Source organism: Lactuca virosa, chromosome 8 (assembly GCF_052849685.1).
Source record: "Lactuca virosa cultivar CGN04683 chromosome 8, Lactuca_virosa_CGN04683_v6, whole genome shotgun sequence".
In the NCBI taxonomy this organism is placed as follows: domain Eukaryota; kingdom Viridiplantae; phylum Streptophyta; class Magnoliopsida; order Asterales; family Asteraceae; genus Lactuca; species Lactuca virosa.
The window spans coordinates 216,463,134-216,479,661 of record NC_136433.1 but is presented as its reverse complement, the minus strand read 5'-3'; positions in this window follow the sequence as shown (position 1 = coordinate 216,479,661).

Sequence of the window (16,528 nt, the reverse complement as noted above, 5' to 3'; positions counted from 1 at the left end):
TATTCTGGAGTATAACCCGAATTTCAGAGTCGCGTTTCAAAGTAGTCGATTAATGATGTAAACATTTCAAAACTATCTGTTTAAATGTAATTTTATGTGTAAAAATCTATTTTTTTACAAGTTATTTGAACGTTAGCCGCCTACAAATATAACAAGCTGAACTAGCAAACTCCTATATACCTTAACTCACCTAACTATTTATGATTACACATGTAACACTTAAATACATTAGATTTCCCTACATACCTTCATATTTAGAATCTATTTAAACAAATAATTCACGCCAAAAGCCCATCAAAACATATTTCACCCCCAAAATTAGTAAGTCATTCTCTAAAAATGTCTATGGACTAGTCATAAGTCTTTCTCAACGCTAGACGTCCTTCAACCTACAATAATGAGCTAGAGTCTAAGGACATATATGAGTCTATGATGAAGATGTTAAAGGCCAAAAAAGCGGAGTGTGAAAAACTGGATGAGGAGTCTAAGGTACTGGGCAACAAATGTAGGAGAAATTACGAGTCATTTAAGACAGTGGTGAAGCTTGAACTTTTGATTGGGGGGAGGGGGCACAACCTCTCTGTAGGCGTCTCAGAATCTCGTTACACCTACTTACGTGGTTGTGAAATCTGATGTGACATATAAGGGAAAGTCAAGGTGATGGTGGGAGACGATACCCTACCATACCATCTGGTTAATCTTCTCGATCAATCCAGGTGACACTATAAGACCGCTACACAGCAGGTTGCTCATTTGGTGTTGGCTCATAACCTCTCTGTAGGCGTATTATTCTTATAATAAAATTTCAATCTAATTATATATATATATATATATATATATATATATATATATATATATATATATACGTTTACCCGTGCCTAACGAAGGGTGCGAATAATTTTTTTTTTCAGAAATTAGTTTTATAGAGGCTATGCTTTTTCCTTTTGGCTGGTTGCGAACAATTTTCTTTTTGGCGATCATTTTCCTTTCGAAAACATGTCATATTCCAAAAAAAAAATATGTAACATATCAGAAAAAATAGCATTTACCATTAGGTTTTAGGGTTTTGTGTATATGATTTTGGATAAAGAATATAGGGTTTTTATATTTGGATTTTTGGTTTAGAGTTTACTGTTGTAAGTGTTCAAGATCCGATTTTTATCTATCTATGTAGCTAGATCTTGAGTTTTGTCCCTTTTTCTACTTATTCTTGGATGTTGCAATGGATGGACTTCATAAAGGTTGCAACTTTATGAATGTCCAGCTTAAGGTGACCGTATTATGGCTTGGATCTGGTCTTTAGTCAAGTCTTGATGCCATGCATGGAGTTAGGTCACATTTTTCCCTCTTTCTGACCCATTTTGGGTTCAAGACATGCATTGGACATGCATGTCTATAAAGCACCAACCTTTGGGGCGTTTTTGAGGCTTGAATCTCTTGTGGAAAAGTTGGGTTCCAGATCTCAAGGATTTTGTGCTTAATGGTTAAGCCTTTGAGTTTGCAAGGCATGTGAAAGGGTTTTTGAGCATTTGGAGTAGTCCCAAAGGATAAAGTTGGAAACTTTATCCTTTTAGACACATTTGGAGTTCAGATCTGAGCCTTAGAGTCCCTGGAATCGAAGAATCATTTGAATGTGTTAAGCTGGGGAAAACTCGGCGAGTTTTCCAGCCAACTCAGGGAGTTGGCTAGGGTTTTCCCCGACTTTCTGAGTACTATAGAAACTCGACGAGTTGGTGGGTGCACTCGACGAGTTGGGCAACATGGACTGTTGACCTTGACTTTGACCATGGTTGATCAAGCTGACCTTTGAGGGCATATTGGGTATTTCGGGGATTTTATAGAATTGGTCACATGGTGGTTGTAGGCATTTGAGTCGGGAGCTGAGATTCGGAGTTAGATCTTATTAGTTCAGCTGCTTGTGAGGTGAGTTTTCCTCACTGTACTTTCGGGTCGAAGGCATCAAGGCTGGCCCCTTTGGTTTGATAACCTGATATTGCTAATATGATAAGTATGGAATAGATATGCATGAGTATGCTAGTTATTGTGATACTAGTCTGGTAGATCTGTAGGACTACCTGTGATACTGTTTGTTTATATGTATGTGAGATTATCTGTTATATGTCGACATATTGTGTGGGTTGGGTTGAGGTTGTACTGCTTTGTGTTGTAACCAACAAACCCTGGAGTATGCCAGATATGAGCTGAGGGCGAGAGAGGGCATGCCAAACTCATACTGAGGACTCATGAGCATTCCAGATATACGTTGAGGGTCGGGTAGGGCATGCCAGATTCATACTGCGGGCTCTGTAGCATTCCAGATATGAGCTGAGGGTCGGGTAGGGCATACCAGTCTCGTACTGAGGGTTGGGGAGCAAGCCAGACATAAGTTGTGGGCACAGGGGGCAAGCCGGACTTATGTTGTGGGCTCAGGGGTAATCCAGTCTGTTAAGTTGTGGACCCATTACATGTTGTCATTATATTTGTGTTATTTGTTATGTATCGGTATTTTGGGGGAACTCACTAAGCTTTGGGCTTACAGTTTTAGATTATGTTTCAGGTACTTCAGAGGATTGCGGGAAGGCGAAGGCGTGATCATGAACCTCCTCATATTTTATTTCACGATTTTGGGATTTCTCTGATGTGACGCTTATTTTGAAAACAATTTGTAAACAATGATGATTTTTGGGTTGTTAAAAAAGTTTAAAATTTTATGAATGTTACAAGTTGGTATCAAAACCTTGGATTGAGCGAATTGAAGGAACACTCGTGTGAATCCAGTCTCAAACTAAGGAAAGATTTTCAAAATGATTTTTTTCAAATGGTTTTCAAATTACTCAAGGAGGATGCGATGTGTACGATCAGTCGGAGCCAGTAAGTAGACCCCAAAATGTCATACTATTATTTGATATTGTGATATGTTAGAACAGCATGCTAGTGATAGGCTAGGGATCTTCAGGAATTGCATGATAGAATTTCTTGATTATATGATGCCTGATAGCCTAGGACCTTTCTTTTATGGAATTGACATCATTACTGTAGTTGCTTAGTGTATGCATCATGATTATATATCACCTAAGATCTTATAGCCTGAGAATGTTTAGTTTGGCCTTATTTCCTGATCTTTTTTGATGAAGGGCTTAGGGTAGGATCAGATATTCGAATGTCTATAGGGTCCAATGCTATGTATGGATAACATACACGAGTGTTGCAGGGTTGGTGGAAGTTTCATGAATGAGTCGTGTGGAGTCAGTCGGCCAGTTGTGAGATGTTTAGCCTTTCCTCTAGGGAGTGAGGATTGAGTGTTCGTCTTCGCTTATGAGTTTTATTAGGGCGTTGTAATGATCCTTGAGACAAATATGGGTAGGTGTTGAAGGTAGTATAGGGCCATACTACTGAAAGCACAAGACTCGTACGCGTAGCAAGGAAGTCACAACCCCTAGGGCTTCGTTGGGAGTTGGTTCCCCGCTATGATTTGTGGATTATCTGATATCTTCTTGGTGTATTTTCAGCATGGTGACTACGAGACAAGTTGATATTGGATCCGGGTCGGGATCAGGAGCTGGCAGGCAGGGTGAACCAGTATTCTCAGAGGACCGCATTAGGGAGTTCATTCACGAGGAGGTGGTTGCTATTGTCCGGAGTCAGATTCCGGATATGTTCGGGTCTATCAAGACCGCGATAATGGAGTTCTTTGATGATCGCTATACAGCCATTGCTGAGACGGCTACTGCTGCAGGTGTTGGGACAGAGCCAGTCTTTCAGTATCGGGAATTCGATAATACGAAGCCCCTGACTTACGATGGAGTTCAAGACCCGATCGTAGCCATGATGTGGCTATCTGATGTGGTGGGATGTTTCTTCACTTGTTCATGCCTAGCTGACCAGAAGGTCAGGTGCACTCTAAACCTTTTGAGGTCCATAGCGAAGGATTGGTAGAGGCTCGCTACTAGTTCTTATTCTGTTGAACAGAGGGCTACTGTGTCTTGGGAGCAGTTTTCTGAGATGTTCCGCTCCCGATATGTTCCGCTGGTGGAGCGGGAGAGGTTAGTGCAGGAGTATCTGGATTTGAGACAGGGTTCTGAGACGGTGACGGAGATCACCAAGATGTTCACGGAGAGAGCTATGTTCTGCCTTGAGTTTGCTCCATCTAAGCTGTCACAACTAGCAAATTAGGGCTAAAATTTCTACCTTTGTACAAGATGATGTCTTTGTGTAATCTTGTAACTCTACTTTGTTATAAGCCAAATTTCAATACTATACAAGTTTATACATCCAAAATTGTGTTTCAAGTCGAAACTTCCTCGCGTAAGACCAAAACCTGAGCCAATAAGCTATGATCACTCAACTTTGGGCCTTAGCCCAAAGCTTCTCAGCCCAAGTCCCTATTTGGGCCAAGACTCTCCTATTGGGCCTTAATGGGCCAATAAACCCTCAACATGATCCTTATGGGCCATAAGACTCTTATTGGGCCTTATTGGGCCGTGAACATCCTTCTTAGACCATAGTGGGCCAAATACCATTATTTTGGGCCGAAAACCCTCTAATGGGCTTTGTAAGGTCGAAAATCACTATTGGGCCGAAAACTCTCTCACTTAATCTTTTTGGGCCAAAAACCCATATATGGGCCTTAATGGATCAAAAATCTTTGTTGGGCTCTCTCACCTAAACCAAAAACTTTCATTGGGTCAAATCCATTTCATTTGGGCCTAGTTTTGGGCCGAAACCATTCTTGGGCCCGAGCCAAGCCCAAAAACTCGAAAACACTAATGGGCCTAGGGGTTCTCGGTTACCCTTCAAAACCAAGCCCAAATTTCTTTCTTTCTCCCCTCTCCAAAAATCTGATCGGCCTTTAATTAAAAAAAAGAACACAAAAGAAATGGGGGTTGACTTTTGTGGTGCCACCTCCATATGGTGCAACATATAACTATGCATTTATCTTGCATACTTCTATGCAAGAGCTTATTAACCATCATACATTATCACTCTAATCTCTTCTCTCTCTCTTCTCAAAAGATCGGTCGATTCCCTCTCTCTCACTCTCCCATTCATTTCAAACTCATCTCAGTTCTCCCTTCCTCTCTAATCTTTAAGTGCTCTCTCACTCTTTCCTCCAAGAAATCGTGGTTTTTGTGTGTGTGCCTCAAGAAGTTTTCTTCAAGCATTACACTCTTGGTAAGATTCTATCAAACTTATGAAGTTTTATTTACATAATCTACTAAGGTCATTCCTTATATAACACCATTTTCGTGTTTTGCTTCTTAGAAACCACCTCAACTTTGAAAATCTCCTCAAGGAAGCACTCTAGGCCGAAAACCTCCTTCACTTTCCTCCTCAAACCGAAAAAGCCCCCAAGGTGAGCTTTATACCCCTATTTTTCGAGTTTTCTTTCTTTTGGGGGAGGATACAAGTCAAGGTCTTGTGTAAATCTTTGTATATTTGCTTGCATGTGCTTGAGCTATATGATATGTGTGTGAAATGTTGTGATTTCATGTTAAAGGTCCATAAACTCGAGATTTTGTACAAGTCTCAAGTTGATGGAGCTTAGTATTCATTATATGCTTTCATTATTTAGGTGTTTGTCAAAAATGGAAATAAGTTACTTGGTGTTAATGTATTTTCTTGGTTTGTGTTAAAGATCACCAAAAATATGTCCAAGAACACACTAAAACCAATTTTTGGCAAGAAAACTTGGAAAATGGGAAAAATATGTAAATCTCACTCAAAAAGGGCTATTTTCGCCCATAAAGATAAAAATGGGCCATTTCTAAACATTTTTGTAAAATGGGTTATTTTTGAACATTTTAGTAAAAATGGGCCAAAAATGGGCTTTTAGTAAACATGGGTCATTTTTGAACATTTTAGTTAAAATGGGCCTCATACGACAACTTTTGTAAAAATTGGCTATTTTTGACAATGTTGGTAATAATGGGCCATTTTCGAAAATTTCGGTATTATTGGGCCATTTTCGACATTTTTGGTAATAATGGGCCATTAATGACATTTTAGATAATATTGGGCCACTTTTGGCATTTTAGTAAAATTTGGGCCTTTATTGACAATTTGGTAAAATTTTGGATTATAACGATAAAAATGGATTATTTTTGACACTTATTGTAAAAACGGCTATTTATGTCACTTATAACTTATCGGTCGAAAATACACTCTAGTAACATTATTTATAACGTTAAATAATGGAATTCAATATTCGCGTAAAATTTCCGTGAATGCTCTTGTGAGACGCTCCTTCACTCGTACCTCCCTAGTGTACATCGTAAGTCCTGTAGTTATAACCAGAGTCTCCTAGAGGGAGAGCGGGATATTGTGTATAGATCTATACGGGGTTGACACCCCCACACCTGAGCTACTCGCTACAGCTAGACATACCAGTCTAGGGTGACAATTATCTTTAGAAACCGACGCCTGAAGAACGTCAAGACAGGCGCTCTCGTCATATTAGTATGGTTGTAACAACTCACATAGAGAATAACAATATTATATTAAAATTTACGCAATACATATACTTTACTCACGTTACGAAGTACAAAACTATGCTTCGACTATTTTGCATCTAATTTCACCACTCGGGTCTTAGGGTTTAAGACCACAATTTTTCGTACAAAAGAAAATACAGGATTTTCTGGGAATCACTCTGTATATTTTCAAACAAGATAAACCAAGAATACACATGCAATTATACATGATTTGAAACGAGACTTACAAACTATTTTTACAAGAAAATATTGGATTTTCTGGAGATTTACAAACTATTACAGAGTTTTCTTACAAACATGCTTACGAACTCACCAACATTCTATGTTGATGCTTTTCAAAACGACTTGTATTCTTAGGAACTCAATTAGCAGGTTGGAAGCTAAGGAACTTGGACATTTGTTGTATTTTTGAATTATCATACATTATGTTATTTTGGATGCAATTCGTAAACAAACACAATCATGTAAACAATGCATGTTGATATCGTTAATGTATGATGATGATGATTGTTGTGTTTCATTTATATACAATTGTTATGATATTACAAGATGAAGTCACCCGCCCCCGGACGTTTCCGCCGTCCCGGTTCGGGGATGTGACACGAGCAATGACCCGTTACTTGAGTATGCTCAAGACGGATATCAGGCAGTTTGTTTCTACACTGCGCTACGGTTCATTGTTGGAGATGAAGGAGGCCACCAGGCGGCGTGAGATTGAGATTGATCTGCAGACGAGAGCGCAGAGGCTGGCCCCAACGCAGTCGCAGCCTGCGCCAAAGCGGTTTATGACCGCTGATGACAGATCTGGTGGTCGAAAGGGCCGAACTTGCGGGAAGTGCGGCAAGGCGCACGAGGGTGCTTTTCGATCATCGTCTGGGTGCCGCAATTGTGGCCGGCAGGGTCACATGGCGAGGGATTGCCGCCAGCAGGTTCCAGCACTTAGTTCTAGGATTTGTTATCATTGTGATCAGGTTGGCCATGTGAAGGCCAACTATCCATCGCTCGTTGCCAGACCGGCGCAGGCTCCAGCGCCGGCTACTTTGAGGATCACTGACGGGAGTCATGGCAGGGCGGAGCCCCCGTGGGCTCGATGTCAAGCTTTCCAGCTTACTGCCGAGGAGGCCAGGGCAACACAACATGTTGTGACTGGTATGTTTCTATCCCTTATCTTATTGATTATGTTTGCTTTTTGCTCTTATGTTTGTACCTCTGTAGGTACATTCTTAGTGAACTCCTTGCATGCTCTTGTATTGTTTGACTCGGGTGCAAGTCGGTCCTTTATTTCTCATTCTTTTAGTAGGGAGTTTGCTTTGCCCATAGAGGAGTTGGAGTGTCCGTTGCGAGTTTCTATCGCCAACGAACACGGGGTTTCTGCTACTTCGGTTTATCGGGATTGCGTTCTGGAGATCTTCGGAGTATCCTTCACGATCGATATGATTCCTATTCCCATGGGGGATGCCTGCATGATAGTGGGAATGGATTGGTTGAGCCGTTTCGGTGCCATGATCGACTGCGAGGGTCAGCGCGTGGTAGTTCGAACCCCAAGTGGGGGAGAACTGGTTATTTATAGAGAGGGAACTAGGATGGGCTCAGGGTTTTGTTCGGCAACTAGAGCTCGGCAGTATATTCAGCACGGGCGTGCAGGTTATTTGGCTTATGTGGTGGATGCCCGGGTTGGGGATCCGGTATCGTTTACTGATGTTCCAGTTGTCAGGGAATTCGCGGACCCGATGTGCCTCCTGAGATACAGGTCGAGTTCAGGATCGAACTTGTACCAGGTGCGGCCCATTTTGCCAGGGCGTCGTACCGATTGTCACCACCTGAGATGCAGGAGCTATCATCTCAGCTGCAGGAGCTGCTAGGTAAGCAGTTCATCCGTCCGAGCAGTTCTCCGTGGGTTGCACTGATTCTATTCATCAAGAAGAATGATGGTTCACACCGGATGTGCATTAATTACCGGGAGCTGAACAAGTTAACGGTGAAGAACCGTTATCCCATTCCATGGATTGATGATCTATTTGATCAGCTACAGGGAGCGTCTTGGTTCTCCAAGATAGACCTGAGGTCTGGATACCATCAGGTCAGGGTGAGGGAGGAGGACATGGAGAAGACCGTGTTCCGGACTCGTTATGGGCATTACGAGTTCGTGGTGATGCCATTCAGGCTCACCAATGCGCCTACAATATTTATGGATTTGATGAATTGAGTGTGCAGGTCGATGCTCGATCATTCGGTCATCATGTTTATTGATGATATCTTGGTATATTCCAAGACCAGAGATCAGCATGAGGAGCATCTTCGCGAGCTCCTGGGGGTTTTAAGGCGAAAAGGGCTTTATGCTAAGTTCTTGAAGTGCGAGTTCTGGTTACGAGAGGTTCAGTTCCTTGGACACCTCGTTAACCAGGATTGGATTTTGGTCGATCCGGCCAAGATCGTGGAGGTGATGCAGTGGGAGGTTCCGAAATCTCCCTCGGATATCAGGAGTTTCTTAGGTTTGGTAGGGTACTACCGGAGATTTATTCAGGATTTCTCCAAGATTGCAGTACCCCTCACTCGTCTGACGAGGAAGGAGGTGGATTTCTAGTGGGGCCCTAAGAAGAAGTCAACATTTGAGACCCTTCGGCAGAGGCTTTGCGAGGCCCCAGTTTTGACCCTCCCTGAAGGAGTCGAGGAATTTGTGGTTTTCTGTGATGCGTCCATCACTGGGTTATGGGCAGTTCTCATGCAGAGATGATGAGTGGTAGCTTATGCTTCGCGGTTGTTGAAGCCGCATGGTACGAGATATCCCACGCATGATCTTGAGTTGGGGTCGGTGGTTTTCGCCCTCAAGATTTGGAGGCATTACCTTTATGGGGTCCGTTGTACCATCTACACGGATAAGAGTTTGAGGCATATTATGGATCAGTCGAACCTGAACATGAGGCAGCACAGGTGGCTAGACGTAGTCAGGGATTATGACTACGAAATCCTTTACCACCCGGGTAAAGCGAATGTGTGGCGGATGCCATGAGCCGTAAGTCGGCTGGATCTTCTGTTCTGGTGTCATGTATGAGGATATCTGTGGATTCTCCACTTGTGGGGTTGATTAGGGAGGCTCAAGCCGAGGGGGTGCGGGAAGAAAATTGGAAGATTGAGAGGATCGGGGGTGAGATTACTAGATTTTTGCAGGACAACCGTGGTTTGTTGACCCGTTGCGGTCGGGTATGGATTTATGTGTCTGGTGGGGTCAGACTGACTGTGTTGGAGGAGGCTCATAAGTCTCGTTTTTCTATCCATCCGGGGGCCACCAAGATGTATCAGGATCTGAGGTTGAGTTATTGGTGGTCGTGCATGAAGAGGGAGATCGTCTGGTACGTTGAGAGGTGCTTGACTTGAAGAATGGTCAAGGCTGAGCATCAGAGGCTGCCTGGCAAGCTACAGCCTCTAGAGGTTTCCATGTGGAAATAGGATCAGATTTTGATGGATTTCGTCACCAAGTTGCCGAAGACGGCAAAGGGTTTTGATGCTATTTGGGTCATCGTCGACCGATTGACCAAGAGTGCCCACTTTCTGGCAATTCGGGAGAGCTCGTCGGCTGAGAAGTTGGCCGATGTGCATATTCACGAGATCGTTGCTCGTCATGGGGTTTCGGTCTCTATTGTTTCAGACCGCGATGTTCGGTTTACCTCCCGATTTTGGCAGAAGTTCCATGAGGAACTGGGCACGAGGCTACACTTCAGTACAACTTATCATCCGCAGACCGACGACCAGAGTGAGCGGATCATTCAGACCCTCGAGGATATGTTGCGAGCATGCGTTATTGATTTTGGTGGTAGTTGGGACTCCTACCTACCACTTGCAGAGTTCTCCTACAACAACAATTTTCACTCTATCATTGGTGCCCCGCCTTTTGAGCTTTTGTATGGGCGCGAATGTCGCACCCCAGTCTGTTGGGGCGAGGTTGGTCACAGGGTCATGGTTCAGACCGAGGTGAATCTGCAGACTACAAAGATAATTCAACATATCAGGAAGAGATTGCAGACTACTTAGATTCGGCAGAAGAGCTATGCCGACCGGCGCCGATCTGAGTTGGTATTTCAATTCGGTGACATGGTGTTACTGAAGGTCTCACCTTGAAAAGGTGTGACTTGCTTCAGAAAGAGGGGAAGCTGGGTGAGAAACCTTAAATTTTAGGGTTTGCACCCTATATAACCTCCTTAAGTCCTTGAGGCTGATCTTTTATCAGCCTCCAGACTCTCATATCGGCCTTGTGAACCCTAATCCTCATTCCATCTCTTATTGTGAGCTAGTATGGCATTGTGGAGAAAAAAGGAGAAGAAACAAGAAGAAGGAGGCAAGGATCTAGCAAGCAAAGCTTTTATCTTCAGTTTGGCACTATGGTGGACCGTTGTAAGTGTTCAAGATCCGATTTGTATCTATCTATGTAGCTAGATCTTGAGTTTTGTCCCTTTTTCTCCTTATTCTTGGATGTTGCAATGGATGGACTTCATAAAGGTTGCAACTTTATGAATCTCCAGCTTAAGGTGACCCTATTGTGGCTTCGATCTGGTCTTTAGTCAAGTCTTGATGCCATGCATGGAGTTAGGTCACATTTTTTCCTCTTTTGACCCATTTTGGGTTCAATACATGCATTGGACATGCATGTCTATAAAGCACCAACCTTTGGGGTGTTTTTGAGGCTTAAATCTCTTCTGGAAAAGTTAGGTTCCAAATCTCAAGGATTTTGTGCTTAATGGTTAAGCCTTTGAGTTTGCAAGCCTTGTGAAAGGGTTTTTGAGCATTTGGAGAGTCCCAATGGATAAAGTTGGAAACTTTATCCTTTTAGACATATTTGGAGTTCAGATCTGAGCCTTAGAGTCCCTGGAATCGAAGAATCATTTGAATGTGTTAAGCTGGGGAAAACACGGCGAGTTTTCCAGCCAACTCGGGGAGTTGGCTAGGGTTTTCCCCGACTTTCTGAGTACTATAGAAACTCGACGAGTTGGTGGGTGCACTCGACGAGTTGGGTCAACATGGACTGTTGACCTTGACTTTGACCATGGTTGGCCAAGCTGCCCTTTGAGGGCATTTTGAGTATTTCGGGGATTTTATGGAATTGGTCACATGGTGGTTGTAGGCATTTGAGTCGGGAGCTGAGATTCGGAGTTAGATCTTATCAGTTCAGCTGCTTGTGAGGTGAGTTTTCCTCATTGTACTTTCGGGTCGAAGGCATCAAGGCCGGCCCCTTTGTTTTGATAACCTGATATTGCTAATATGATAAGTATGGAATAGATATGCATAAGTATGCTAGTTATTGTGATACTAGTTTGGTAGATCTGTAGGACTACCTGTGATACTGTTTGTTTATATGTATGTGAGATTATGTGTTATATGTCGACATATTGTGTGGGTTGGGTTGAGGTTGTACTGCTTTGTGGTGTAACCAACAAACCCTGGAGTATGTCAGATATGATCTGAGGGCCAGGAAGGGCATGCAAGACTCATACTTAGGACTCATGATCATTCCAGATATGAGCTGAGGGTCGGGTAGGGCATGCCAGATTCATACTGAGGGCTCTCTAGCATTCCAGATACGAGCTGAGGGTCGGGTAGGGCATACCAGACTCGTACTGAGGGCCGGGGAGCAAGGCAGACATAAGTTGTGGGCTCAGGGGTAATCCAGTCTGTTAAGTTGTGGACCCATTACATGTTGTCATTATATTTGTGCTATTTGTTATGTATTAGTATTTTGTGGGAACTCACTAAGCTTTGGGCTTACAGTTTTGGATTATGTTTCAGGTGGTTCAGAGGATCGCGGGAAGGCGAAGGCGTGATCGTGCACCTCCTCATATTTTATTTCACGATTTTGGGATTTCTCTGATGTGACACTTATTTTGAAAACAATTTGTAAACAATGATGATTTTTAGGTTGTTTAAAAGGTTTAAAATTTTCTAGAATTTTATGAATGTTACACTTTTTGACGTTAATTACTTCATTTGCAGCCAAAGTACCAAACTCATTTTTTTTGTTCTATTTACGCTTGTTGACTTGCATCCTACGTAGTAGTTATACAAACATTTGAAATATTTTAAAAGAAAAAGTAGCGTAAAGTTATAAGCCTACAATCTTTTTTTATTTACCATATTAATTGGAAAAATAAAGAGTATAATAGCATTTTATAGTTCTATTTAAACTACGAACGTCCACGTTTCCAAGATAGATGATTTATATATAGTGTTTCATACCATTAGTCTAATAGTTTTCCAATAGTATTTATTAGTCTTTTAAATAATACATATAATTGTAAATGAATGATTTATTGTTTATACACTTTGCAACGTGGTTCGATTTTGATGGACTGGTTTCTAAATAAAATATGCATCGATAAAATAAAATGTGCACTTAAAGTTTGTTCAATAGTTTCAGTTTATTACGTTCGGTTTTGTCTGTTATTTTTGTCGGTTACGTTTTTGCTTTCCCTAGTTATGTCGAAAAAAATACAAATTAATGAAGAAATAAGCATGTCCATAAATAAAATTAATACATTAATGGAACCATAAATGTTGATAAAAATACACAAAGAAAACCTGAAGCATATAGAAATAAAGCCATGTGCAAAAAAATAAATACTCTTGCTACCAAAAGCAACCCTTCATAAACGTGCATTAAAATGAGACAGAAAGTTGTAAAATTATTAAAATTATTAAAGCATAAGACCATGGTTGTCAAAATTGCGATCCTGATCGTAGAATCGTACGATCCTAGATATGAAAAACGAGCCGGATCCTAAACAGATCGTAGTTGGGGTGAGATCGCAGGTAGGATCGTAGGATCGGGATCCGATCTGATCCTACCTTCCCTTGATTTTTTTTTTGCAAAAGAAATTTTTTTACCACTATATATCTTTTATCCTTTACCAATTACCGTTTAGCATTTTGTGTTATGAGTAATATTTTGAAATTTTTATAACCTTTGAACGAAAAATTGAATGTTTGAAATATTTTTTAAGTTTTAAAATTATAAATTAAAATTCTGTTTTATTTTGTGGGATCTTAGGATCCCGATCTTGCAAACCCAAAAACGATCCTATGTAGGATCCTGATCTTGACAACCTTGCATAAGACCCATGAACTTTACCCAGAGATTGATTAAACCTTCAATGTTACCATCTCTATCAATTAAACTTCTACATAGCTAGAATAAAAAATTCAATAACAAGTTAATATGTAACATTCCGATGTCAAGGTAATTTCAATTTCAACCCTATGTTTGCATATTATTGCAATTTTGATCCTTGAGTTGAAGAAGGTTGCTAGATTGGCCCATTGTGGCAATTTCGTAATTTCACCCAAGTGGAGTACGCTGAGCATATGTTGTGTACGCTAGGCGTACTAGGGCGCGCCCTAGTACGCTGGGCGTACACCTCGTACGCAGGGCGTACGTGAAGGAAGGGCAAACCCTAATTTTCAAGGTTTGGTTCATATTTAAACCTTATTATAGCCTCATATCTCATTCTTCTTCAGCCTCCCTCTATGAAAAACGTCTTCAAGCAACCCTAAGTGAGAAGAGTCCATTTTTGAGCCCATAGGAGTGTTTTGGAAGTGTGTTTGAAGAAGAAGAAGGTGGTGAGAAGAGCTTGGAGCTTGGAAGCATTTTGAATATGAGATTTCCTCCTTGTTTGCAACCTCCAAGAGGTATAAAACTTGCAAAGACATTTCATTCCATGAAGTTACTTTTTGTCCCAAAGTGGTGATTCTTGAGCATGGCATGTTCTTGACCCAATAAGTCGTCCTTTTAGACCTTAGGAAGGGTCTTAAGTCATAAAAATGTGGTCTTGATGGTTAGTTTTGCTCCATGCATTCTTTAGAAGGTTTTAATGCACTAAGATGTTGTACTTTAGGGTATTGGGCACTTAATGGACATGCAAAGTCATAAAGTTGGAAACTTTATGACTCTTGAGGGTAATTTAGCCTTGGATATGAAAGTTAGACGTGAGAGCTTAAGGCATTAAGCTATTATTGAAAATTTGGGAAGTCTGGGTGTACGCCTGCGTAACCTCGAGTACGCAGCGCGTAAGTGGTCAACCATCCCGTCTGCGGTCAAGACTTGAGTACGCCCCGCGTACGAAGATGAGTTGACTTGGCTGTATTGACTCGTTAACTTTGACTTTGACTTTGACAAAGGTTGACCAAGTTTAACTTAAGGGTATTTGAGCAGCAGTTGGGTCTTGGTCTCTATCTGTTGAATAGGTGACCTGTAGAGCCGGTATTTGGAGCAATTATTGTTCAGCTTTTCGTCAGACTATGAGGTGAGTCTTCCACACTGTACTTGTGGGTCAAAGGCATCAAGACCGGCCCCTTTGAATTAGATATCCTGCAATATTATAGTATGTGATTATGTGATAGAGAGCTTTTAGATCGGTATCCTGGTATATAGGATGTTAGCATGCAATAGTATCCGTAGATATGACTGCCAGTCTGTTAACTGATTATATGATTATCTGTTGTTAGATATATGCTATTTGTTATATGCATGTCGACGTGGTATGGTGGGGTTGAGACTGTACTGCTTTGTGTTGTAAGTCAACAGACCAGGGCATTCCAACCGTAAGGTTGTAGGCCGGGGCATTCCAACCGGAAGGTTGTGGGCCGGGGTAATCCAACCAGGAGGTTAAGGATCCGTTATGTATTGGTCATTCCAACTGCAAGGTTGTGGGCCGGGGCATTCCAACCGTATGGCTGTGGGCCAGGGGTAATCCAACCAAGAAGGTTGTAGACCCGTTATCTACTTGATTATATGTTTGTGTGGTGGTACTTTGGGGGAAACTCACTAAGCTTTTGCTTACGGTTTTAGTTTATTGTTTCAGGTACTTCTGAGGATCACTGGAAGGCGAAGGCGTGACCATACAAATCCTCTTGTTTTTTGCCTTTACAATTTTGGGACACTCTGATATTGATAAATACTTTGGAAACAATGATTTTATAAATATTTCATGATTATGGGTTGTTTTGAAAAGTTTAAATTTATTGTGACTTTTGAGTCGTTACAAGTGGGTATCAGAGCCTTGGTTTGAGTGAATTGGAGGAACGTCCGTGTGAATCTAGTCTCAAACTAAGGAACTTCAAAAGGTTTTTTGAAAAAATGATTTTCAAAATAATCAAGAGAGGGTGCGATGTGTACGATCAGTCGGGGCCAGTAAGTAGACCCTAAATTACCACACTATTATTTGATATTGTGATATGTTAGAACAACATGCTAGTGCTAGACTATGGATCTTCGGGAATTGCATAATAGAATTTCCTGATTATATGATGCCTGGTAGCGTAGGGTTTCTTTCTTATATGGAATCGACATCATTACTGTAGTTGCTTAGTGTATGCATCAAAATTGTACATAACTAAGATTTTATAGCCTGAGAATGTTTGATTTAGCCTTATTTCCTATTCCTTGTTTGGTTGTGGTCTTAGGTTAGAATCAAGTATTCGACTGTGTATAGGATCCAATGTTATGTATGATTAGCATACACGAGTGCTGCAGGGTTGGTGGAAGTTTCATGGATGAGTTATGTGGGGTCAACCGACCATTCGAGGGATGTCTAGCCTTTCTCTAGGAAGTGAGAGTAGGGTGTGTGCATATTCTAGAGAGTGTTTCTAGGGTGGTTGTGGTGATACTCTGAGACAAATACGGGTAGTTGTGGAATGTAGTATGGGCCAGTACTACTGGAAGCACAGGACCCGTACGCGTAGCAGGGAAGTCACAACACCTAGGGTTTGTTGGGATTGGTCCCTATGGTATAACATGCATTTTATCTGATATCTCTTTAGTTCATTTTTAGTATGGTGGTTACGAGGCGATTTGAGGCAGGATCCTGATCAAGAGCCGGAGCAGGTGGCCAGGATGGGCCAGGATTGAATGAGGACCAGGTTAGGGAGATTATCCATGAGGAGGTTGTTTCCATTGTCCGGGGTCAGATACCGAAGTTTTTTTGGGTCTATCAAGACTGATATGATGATCGATACGTTAAACTATCAGAGACTGTTGTTGTTGTAGGCACCGC